The sequence below is a fragment of the Neopelma chrysocephalum genome, unplaced genomic scaffold, assembly GCF_003984885.1.
Source record: "Neopelma chrysocephalum unplaced genomic scaffold, ASM398488v2 Primary Assembly neopelma1_24, whole genome shotgun sequence".
NCBI classification, from domain to species: domain Eukaryota; kingdom Metazoa; phylum Chordata; class Aves; order Passeriformes; family Pipridae; genus Neopelma; species Neopelma chrysocephalum.
In genome coordinates, this window is record NW_020897693.1 from 27,219,594 (window position 1) to 27,230,721 (window position 11,128).

The 11,128-nt window shown below is 37.1% G+C and overlaps 1 long non-coding RNA gene across 2 annotated transcripts; it reads left to right on the forward strand.

Moving 5' to 3' along the window:
- The first annotated feature begins 1,193 nt into the window (after window positions 1-1,193).
- LOC113981688 lies at window positions 1,194-5,203 on the forward strand. Of its 2 annotated transcripts, none has more exons than XR_003538499.1 (3): window positions 1,194-1,212; window positions 3,153-3,259; window positions 5,084-5,203. It is a non-coding gene; the product is annotated as an uncharacterized LOC113981688 (long non-coding RNA). The 2 variants fall into 2 exon arrangements; XR_003538496.1 differs by having other exon boundaries at window positions 1,200-1,320.
- The last annotated feature ends 5,925 nt before the right edge of the window (window positions 5,204-11,128 follow it).

Sequence of the window (11,128 nt, forward strand, 5' to 3'; positions counted from 1 at the left end):
CAGAAGTCTTTTGATGATGTTTAAGCCATTAACTATTTCAGTCTCTCACAGAGCGGAAAGCTCAGCTTTGTCTATTCAGCTTTCTGCACCCTCTTTGGAAGTCACACCAGAGTGTGGGAGTAAGGAGATATTTTGCCGCCTTCTGAAATGCTTGCAGTTAAGTACTCCGTATATAAAGTAAGTTCTGTAAGCAACGCAGATTTTCTTTTCCTGCAAAGATGAAAATATGGCAATCTTACTGAAGACAGCAGAAATAATACAATGTTGGCTAAGCGTCAGAGAAAGGGATTCAATATGGATTTATAAAGAATAATATGAAAATGTATTTTGGTTATATATATGTATATCTAATGTTTGAAAACACATTTTTTTCCCAGTACTCTATTGAGAACCTTAAAGTGAATTTCTTGAAATACCTGGCTCTTTGAGGAGATGTGTAAATTCAAGGCCTTAGAGTAGTTACAAGGTTTTCATTCGTAGCAAGGCCCGCCATCCTAAAACAAGTGAGGCACTCCACAACTTTATTCTTGTTTTTCAGCACTGGGCAGGTAATGAACAAAATTCTTTTCATAATTTGATTTAACATAAGGTTGAAAAAATATATTTTAATAACTTACGAGGCTTACATTACAAAAAGACTATCACAAAGGCATCCTAAGGGGTTCTAAATTAGTCCTGATATCTAGAAATACTTTCTAGCCACCTAACTCATCCCAATGTGATTATCTGTTTCTGTGGGGCATTTCCTGTTATTAAGATATTTTTTAAGGTTATTTCTACATGAGGACACATTTTTGGATGAGGATAGAAATGTCTAAACTGGTTCTTTTTGTCACACTAAGTTATCATTACAAAAGCACTTTAGGGAGGATAAGTTCTAAGTGACACAGTCTAGGTTTAGGCTAAAATCAGGCTGATTCTAATAAAAATCTCCAAACTGAGACTAATTATATATGAACAGGATCATCCTTGCATTTTGCAGAACTAAAATCTTACCTAGACCATCAAAAATGAATATCAGTTGCAGTTTCAGCCAGCTGGACATTAGATGGATTAAATGACTGAAAATATTCTCAGAAGAATTTTGAGGGGAGAGAATTATGAGTTATCCTAATTTTTGCCTTCTAATTGTTGCAGCAAAACCAGAAAATATTTGTTTCAGCAACCATTCTCTACCCAAGTCCTCTTATTTCAGGAGAACACTGGAATGCTGTAAGTGTCAGGATGGATAACACCTTCACATGTATGCTGCTCGCTGACCTCAAACTGCATGAATAAAAGGCCAAGAGAAATCGTGGTGGAATAAGATGCAGTGTTTTAGTAAGGAATACATGATTTATATTTTTTGGCATTATGCCACTCTGTTCAGAATTAAGGGATGGATTATTGTGGATTTGTTTCCTTTCAGGAATTAGGGCTGGCCCTGGCTTAGCTTCAGTACTGCAGAGGTATTAACTGCAATGCATTTCTGTCTTACAGTTTCATCCCATTTAGCCATTGTGACTTTGGAGTGACTTCCAAAGCAATCCAATCAGAATGAGTTGGCAGATTAATGTTAACTTTCATGTCAGGACTGAAGGCAATGCAAAATGAAAATGCTAAAAGGAGAGGCATTGCACCAGCCCTACTGTAGCTAAAAATAAAACCTAAATGTCTCATGTGAGCTAATGAGCCTTTGTTTAATTTAAAAATAGGTAAAGCATTAAAAAACTACCTTTCTGTGTATTAATCACTCTCATATATTTAAATAAAATTGATGCTATATCCCCTGGGCTGCCTTTATTTCATGTAAAAATTTGGATTATCACAGAAGTTTCCTTGGCAGACACCTAGTTTGTGGTAAATTTTATATTGCAGTTCCTCGGGAACAATACTGGAAAGATTAGAAGAGATTCACTATTTCACCTTTTGTTTGGGCAATGGTTCAATTTGTGCTTTTCTCCTTGCAAAAAATCATTATGGAGTAGGTTGATACATTTTAGGAATCAGAGGCCAAGGAGGGAGTTTGGAACAATATAAATTACACACATCCCAATATAATTGGAATACTTAATCTAATTGAAACATCAAAAATCAATGATCAGTACAGCTCTTTGTCAGAACTGTGTTACAACAAATAAGAACCTGTATTCTCATATGTGACTCAAGCTTTTAGTCTAACACATTCCCCTCAATCTAATAACTTAATTTCCATCTCAGTCTGAAAATACTGCTTTCTTCTCACCTGAGTTGTAGTAGTTGTGGAGATGGATGACTTTTGGTCATGAGACCTTTTGACCTCATGACATTTGGATGCTGTATATGATTAAGCCTAGTTTTGGATTTATAGTTTCATAATTTCTGTTCTCCAGGAATGCGAACAATGAAAAAACGTGGTACTCTTGGATTTCTGGTTGAACATCTTCTACTGACTGGCTTAAATTATATATGGCAAACAGCAAGCCTGAAACATGTTTTTCAGCCATAGTTGGTGGCTTTGGAGAGCTGTTTCTTCAGTAGAACTTGTAAATCTTAGATTAAAAAAAATAGTTAAATCTCAGTGATATAATTATACCCACAAGATATTATCTATCTTATCTTGGTATGTTTTTAACATTAACACAATATACTAGCATTACAGTACTGATCAGCATTAGCTCAAATTTTTTCTTCTGAGATCTGTAAACAAACCTGTGAGTTCTTTATCGTAATCAAATAAAACTGCTTGTTGTTTTTCTTTTAACATCAAAGATATTTTCCTTTCATCATGACATTTTTTTCTGTTTCATTGTTACTCGTTTTCCTATATGTTAGAACACAATTTAAAAAAATGGTCTTCCTGTCTTTCTCCATACAATTTTAATAACCCCTTGCTTTAATATGTAAATACACTTCTCTCAGTACTGTATTTGTTCCAAGATTCAAATATGTTCTTTTATTCACAGTAGAATGGAATTCTTTGCATTATTGCGTGCCCACTCATTTTACTTCTTTTAAGTTGGGAAATGCAAGACAGAAAAAAACCTAAATAATAAAAATACCAGAGAATAGAACGTTGGACAAATTGGACAAATTATTGCTCTGACAATTTCTCATACTCATGTACTCACACAGATGCTTTATTAAAAATATAGTGACACCATAAACAGCAAATAATATTAATATTTCTATAGACTCTAACAACTGTATTAAACATAAAGAAGACCTACGTAGCCAAGTGGATGGACTGCAAGACAGAGACTGTGCGAGCAAGTTCCCTTCCACTGTAAGAGATGATCAGGTTCATGACCACCTAAGGAACAGGGATATACATAAGTCTTCAGCACCTAATGAGATGCATCCCAGAGTCCTGAGGGAACTGGCTGATGTAGTTGCCAAGCCACTCTCCATGATACTTGAAAAGTCATGGCAGTCAAGCGAAGCCCCACGTGACTGGAAAAAGGGAAACCTTGTACCCATCTTTAGAAAAGGTAGAAAGGAACTATCAGCCAGTGCCTGAGAAGGTCATGGAACAGATACTTCTAGAAGCTCTGCTAAGGCACGTGGAGAACAGGAATGTGATTCCAGATAGCCAGCATAGCTTCACCAGGAGGCAAGTCCTACCTGATCTACCAAATGCCTTCTGTGATGGGGTGACTCCATCAGCGGACAAGCGAAGGGCTATGGAGGTCATCTATCTGAACTTCTGTAAGGCCTTCGACGTGGTAGCCCACAACATCCTTCTGTCTAAATTGGAGAGAAAAGGATTTGACAGATGGACAGTTTAGTGGATGAGGAATTGCTTGGGCAGTCACATCCAGAATGTAGTGGTCAATGGCTAAGAGTCCCTATGGACATCAGTGACAAGTGGTGTCCTTAGGAATCTCTTCTGGGACCAGTCCTATTTAATGTCTTCATTAATGACACAGACAATGGGATTGAGTGCACCTTCAGCAAGTTTACAGGTGACACCTGTTTACAGGTGTGGTTGACACACCTGAAAGATGTGATGCCACCCAGAGGGACCTGGAAAAGCTGGAGAAATAAGTGCATGGGAACTTCATGAGGTTCAACAAGACCAAGTGAGAGGTGCTACACCTGTGTTGGGCAAACCCCTGGTATCTGCAGGCTGGGGGATGAACAGATCAAGAGCAGCCCTGCCAAGAAGGCCTTGGAGGTGCTGGTGGATGAGAGGCTGAACATGAGCTGGCAATGTGACCTTGTAGCCCAGAAAGCCAATCGTGTCCTGGACTGCATCCAAAGCAGTGTGGCCAGTAGGTCAAAGGAGGGGATTCTGTCTCTCCACTCTGCTCTGCTGAGACTCCACCTGGTGTACTGCATCTGGGTCTGGGGATCCCAACATAAGGACACGAACCTGCTGGAGGAAGTTCACGGGAGGGCCACAAAGATGATTAGAGGGATGGAGCACTTCTCCTATGAGGAAAGACAGAGAGAATTGGGATTGTTCAGCCTGAAGAAGAGAAGGCTCTGGGGAGAGCTTATTAAAGCTTTCCAGTACCTAAAAGGGCCTACAAGAGAGCTGGAGAGGGACTTTTTACAAGGGCATTTGGTGATAGGACAAGGGGTACTGGTTCTAAACTGAAGAAGGGGAGGTTTAGATTAGATATAAAGAAGAAGCTTTTTACAGTGAAGGTGGTTAAACAGAGAAACAGATTGCCCAGAGAAGTTGTGGGTGCCTCATCCCTTCAAGTGTTTAAGGAGAGGTTGGATGGGGCTCTGAGCAACCTGGTCTAGTGAAAGGTGTTCCTGTCCACAGCAGGGAGGTTGGACTAGATGACCTTTAGAAGGTCCCTTCCCAGTCAAACTATTCTATGATTCTATAATAGGCACCAGAAAATACAAAGCTAGACTTCTCCATACTTACCATATGCAATTATTCTAATGAGAACAATCTAGGCTAACAATATTGTTAATAAAATGTCATCTGCAAATGTTATTGACATTTTTAGGAAGTTCAAAATATGAGAAAAATTTAGAAGTGCTGTCTCTAGGATCAGTTAAATTTCAAGAAAAAAGTCACTACATGCAGTTTGTTAAATATGAACTATCCAATGCATTCGCCCTACTTCCACTCTTAGCTTCTTTGATTCTTTCTTTTTTGCAGAGTGGACCTGCTTTACTCTGGAGGTGGTTGCTATTAGCTATGGATTCACAAGGGATGTCAAGGTGGTGGATGACTCCTGCTGCAGCATTTTGGCTGATGCCAGCAGAACTTGGACAGGCATGGTGATGCAGTTCTTATATAATACCCCAGGGTTAAAAGCTGAGGTTTTTCCCATTTCCAGCAGCACTCAGCTTACATTTCTTGTTCTGCATTGTCATAGAATACTGGATGTCAAACTTGACACTGCTGAAGTACTGAATAATAGCCACTTAATGGTAAGGAACCTCAAACCTACTTAATCTTTAGGTAATATAAGCTGGACAAACCAATTGTATTTCTGGAATGTTTTTCTGCCGTTTTTTCAATTGCTTTTTCGTTTTCTCTAAATTTCACCAGCTATGTACAATGGTGATATTTATAGCGAAAAATTAACTTATTCAAATGCCATACTCCATAGTACGTGTTCATAACTCAGACATCAGAATTATTGCCAGCCCATGACACTGAAGTTTTACCTGTATAATGGAAATCACTCATTGGAAAAGTTTTCTTTCCTCAACATAAAATAAAGAATAATGTGTAGGACATCCTCCACAAGCCTAATATAGTTTTGGAATAAGGAATAGCAAATTCCCTAGAAAAGTCATTTTCTTGCCTTCAAGGTTTTTAACAGAGCATCACTGCTTATACTATTATCTTATCCATTTGAATTTCATAAGAATTTATTGTTAACCTATAGCAACACACGTGTATTTCTGTCAGGTTCCAACAGTAAAGGAAGTGATTTGCCAGTAAAAGTCACCCATGCACCTTCTGGGCCCATTTTAGGCACGCTTACCTACATGGCTGTGGAATGCAAGATGCCTATGGTATGGTTCCTATATAAGAAGGGACTGTTAACGTATAACAACTTAGGTTACATTTACAATTGGAGTTGGTAATCTTAAAGGTCTTTTCCAGACTACAAGTTTTTACGATTAAACTGAACTAGAACAGGAATGAACCCTGGATGAAACAGTAAAGCTGTTCATAACTCACAGTGTAGTATTTCTGTGAACATTATTTTTTTTCCAATTCAAATAAAATCACCTTCTGCTTAAAATGATCCTATTTGGCAGATCAGTTTATATTGTAAGCAAAGAGCTTGCAGTGTGTTTTTCAAATTATATAAGAATACAGAAAATAAAAACATCAATTTAGCTAGTGATAACAATATATGTTACAGCTTCTTCTTTAGCCATAATTTCTCCAAGAAAATTAAAGACCTTCCCAAATTAACTCCCTCATGCTCACAAAACCTGTTGTGTTCTGACTAGGACAAAACAGAGTAAAACATATTTTCAGCCTGAAGGCCTCTAAGCGAGCTCCAGGCTTGCTGATATGCCATTGCAAAGCTATAGCTATCACAGAGCTATCAAATAACATTTGAAAACAGTACAGCTATGGTACTTCGGTTCTGCATCCAGGCTAATAGGTCAGACTGTAAACCAGCTTGATTAACTCAGTTATGGCATGACATTAAAGTCAGCTACATTACTGAACAATCTGGAGTTGCAAATCTCTCCCATGACACAATATGGGAGAGATAATAATAAGTAATAAAATAATAAATAATAAAATAATAAAATAAGCACATCATAAATAATAAAATAATAAAACAAATAATTTTGTTTTCTTCAGGATGAAATAAAAAATAAAATAATCTGTGAAACCCTAGATGAAAAAAACCCTGTTAAATTCTGCAGCAAGAGAATTAAAATTTAGGTTTGTAACAATTACACTTGAAAATACATTCATCATTTCCTCTTACGGGCTAATGTTATTCAAATATCTTAGTTGACTTTCAGTTGTTCATGCTCCATTTCATGTTCACTCACTTTCAGTGTATGACTTGGAAATCTGCAGCAGGAATGATTAGTTCTCTTAATTGTGGGTTTATCCTTGCAGCTATGGAAATAAAATGTGCATATTTTTCCTGAAATTTGTTTAAAAATAGAAAATATGCAGATTCCCTAACACCTCTAAAGCTAAGAAGGTTGTTTTAATTTTTTTCTTTTCTGTTTTCAGCCCAGTATCTATTGAGCCAAAAATTTTTCTGTGGAGTAACCTTTTTAGATCACTAGCAAGTTAAATCTCAGATAAGGCTAATCCTTGATTTGATATTTTTGCAGAGGTTATATATTGGACTCCACTTTAACTAAATGCCAGTTGTCCAGAAAATCCTGACAACAGCTGATTTTTTCAGGCTAAATCCATTTTCTGTATGACATTTAAACCCAGAAGAATATATATTTTTTAATTCACTATTTATGGTCACTCATAATAAGCTCCTTTCATCCTCTGACAGTTTTCTCCATCCTCTTACAACTGTAATTTTTAAGTGCTGCAGGTGTGCGTGGGATGTTGAAAGGAAATGAAAGACAATAATTGTCTGAAGGAGCTTATAGCTGAGGCTATGGGCTTGAAAATGGTTCTGCACCTGTTCTCTAGTGAAATTGTCAGTCCAGATTTGGGAATTTCTTGCACATAGAAAGTGTCGGGGTCCTATTCTTGGGCAGGCACTATGAGAGTACCAGTCTATAAGAAAGACCAATGAAGAAAAAGAAAAGGCTGCTGAGCAGCAACATTGTTAAGGAAGTCAGAAGGAAATTACTTTCTGTAGTGTTGAGGAATTTGGATCTAGATTGTTAATCCTAGTTTCTAATGGCCTTTAGAGCAAACAGGCAGAAAAAATGTTTCTCTTTTATGCTGCATCCCTGTGAAAAGATTCCAGTCCTCACTTACCTTGTGTGTCTGATTTGGAAGAGGAATTTGAAAGCAGATCTCCCACATCTGTAAAAAGAGAAATAGAAATTAATTATTCAGAGATAACCTGATATCCCTTCCTCTGGCCATAGGACATCTGAAATCTGCGTTCATTGTTGGCATATAAGGATGTCTATGACATTAGTCCCAACAGACAAGCCAAGCAGAATACCTAGTTTCAGAATCTGCTCACATTTGCAGCTGCTTGGAATTTCAGGATATATACAAGATATTGGCATCCAGAAATCGGGGCACCTGGAAGAAATCATTGGTGGAGTATTTTGGTGGTGAAGTAATTTGTGCCTTTCAGGTTAAGGAGCAGCTAAGCAGAGCTTTCTGAGGGTCTCACAGCTGGATTTGGAGAACTTAAGTGTCAGACTAAATTTAGAGAGCTAAAGCACTGTCTAAATTCCATTGCAAAGCTATGTAGGAGAGATAGGGAGCTAATATTCTGTTGGTGAAAGACAGCTATTTCCAAAGACTTCGACCTAAGGAAAGCATGTGTTTTGAGTCAATATGATTTCAGTACTTGCTTATGTTCCTTGCTGGCTTGGGACTATGTTGGGCTAATCATGTGAAACAATTATGTTTCTTGTACAGAAATACAGTAAACTTCTTGTACAGAATTATAGGGAAGTACTCACTGCCAGTCCAAGATCTCTGCTTAACTGCTCTGAATCTCCTCCATACTTAATGGAGTGCTTGGAAATAAGGTGTTTGATCTTAGACACTTTAAGTAGGCGTTTTCTAGGTAGCCTGAAATAGATCACAAATGGGAGATCTGGTTACAGTCAGTTTAGTTTCTGAGTTTCTGTGCATAAATTTCTTCTTCCCAGTATGTCCTTCCTTTAAGGAAGGACTACATGTCCTTTAAGGCACATAGTAAACTAATAATTTTACCTGTATAAAATATGGTACCTTTCTTTTTGTACCTTCTCTTATATACTTCCTTAACATGAGAGTTGACTTTAACTCTGCACTTCTTTGCTAAAATCTACTTCAGAATTGCTCATCAAAGAAAATAACAATGATAAATAATATTATGCAAAAGTATCCCTTTTCTTTCTGTTACTGAAATGCTTTCTTTTTGAGAATTTCTGTATTAAGTTCTAATCCTGAGAGAATATTCATCAATAAATTACAGTTAGATAGTAATTATAAAAGTGAAATCTAATTGAAATATTCCTGGATTTCTAGCTAAAAATGTAATCTATAAAAAAATCTAATATAACTATATAGATAGCAATCTATAACTAGTAAATAGTAATTTCACAGAATTACACAATATTCTGGGTTGGAAGGGGCCCACAAGGATCATCAACTCCAACTCTTAAGTGAATGGCCCATACGGGGATCAAACCCATATGTTGTTAGCAATGTGCTCTGACCAACTTATTTGTGATAAAGAGGTAAATAGGATGAAATAGCTACTATTCTTGGCAGTACTTATTTATATTGCTGCAGCTTTCTAGAAACTTCAAAATCAATGGTACTATTTCACTGAATTTTCTACTAATCTTTCTTCTGATGCAGTGGTGCAGTTTTTTCAACTCTTACGCTTTTGCTAGAGTAGGGACTTTTCTTGTAAAAGAAAATTATAACCCTTTGCACAACAGAAATGGATAGGTAGTAGATGACTCTGCTGGTATATGTATAGCAGGTAAAACTCAACTCAAAGGCTTACTCAGACAAGGAGAGTCATCCATGGATTGTTCTATATAGACAGAATTTCCCAGAAAAGGTGGAGGCTGCCATACATGTTGCTGGTTTCTATTTTCTGTTCCCAGATACAATGTAAATGTGACTGCCTTTTAACAACTTTCATATGTGCTTATGCTTATGATACGTAATTGAAAAATAGCTTTGCAGAAAAGGACCTTATGATCTTGGTGGACATCATGTGGAACACGAGCCAGCAATTCACCCTTATGACAGAAAAGGCAAATATTGTTCTGGGTTGCATTAAGAGGGGTGTATCCAGCAGGTTGAGTGAGGTGCTCCTGTCTCTCTACTCAGCACAGGTGAGAACACCTCTGGAGTATTGTGTTCATTGTTGGGCTTTCCAGTAAAGAGAAAGATGGACATGCTGGAGAGAGTCCAACAAAAGGCCACAAAAATTACTAAGGGTCTGGAGCACCCTCTCCTGTTAAGAGAGGCTGAGGGAGGTGGTACTTTCCAGCCTGGAGAAGAGAAGGTGCAGGAGGATCAATGCACATAAATACCTGTAAGGATGGTGTAAAGAACAGGAGACAGACTTTTTTCAGTGGTGTCTATTGGCAGGACCAGGGGCAATGGGCAGAAAGTGAAACATAGGAGAGTCTATTTGAACCTCAAAAACCACCAAGAACTGTCAGAAGCTGCTCAGAGAAGTGAAGTCACCAATCTTGGAGACATTCAAAAATCATCTGAACATGGTCTTGGGCAATTAGTCCTAGGTGGATCTGCTTGAGGCATCCTGTAATTTTGTAATTCTGTGATTTTGTGAACTCATAGTACACTCAAAAAAAATTTTTCATTTATATGATGTATGTTGCACTGGACTTACTCTGCACAGACAGTTCTTATGTGTAATTTGGTTTAATAGATTGAAAATCTTTATTACAGGATTCTGTATGAATATCTGAAATGCAGTACACAGGGACATTTTTATTCAGACTAAAAAAGAATATGTTTTTAGCGTGTTATCAAGAATTTTAAAAATTATTGAAAAATTGGTTGAATGCTTAATTCCTATTTTTGTTGCAATTACACTATAATTTAGCCTTCTAAAATCTCTTTTGACCTGCATATACTTGATATAAGCATAAACTGACCATTGCTATTTTTGAGATACACTCTAGAGGTATTGCTAAATCTGACCACCACGAGTAGTCATTAGTGAGAACTGTGATAATCTTTGTGATGGAACCATCCATCCTTTAGGTCTGATCCAAATCAGGTGTTGACGAGAATGAGAGTTTTCTTTTAAATTCTTTAATGACATAAAAATACATCACACTCTACTTCATCATGTAAATAGTAGCAAAGTATTGTTATTCAATATAGAGCTGGATCAAATGGTAAATATTTTAAGATGAAAGATTAATGGATTTGGAATACTGTATTGAAAATTCTTGTCATTACTAGCCATATGAAGAATAATTCTTGGCAGGGGGATCATTTTTTTACTCTAAATGGTAATTCTTTATTTTTCTCTCTTCTCTTCTCTTCTCTTCTCTTCTCTTCTCTTCTCTTCTCTTC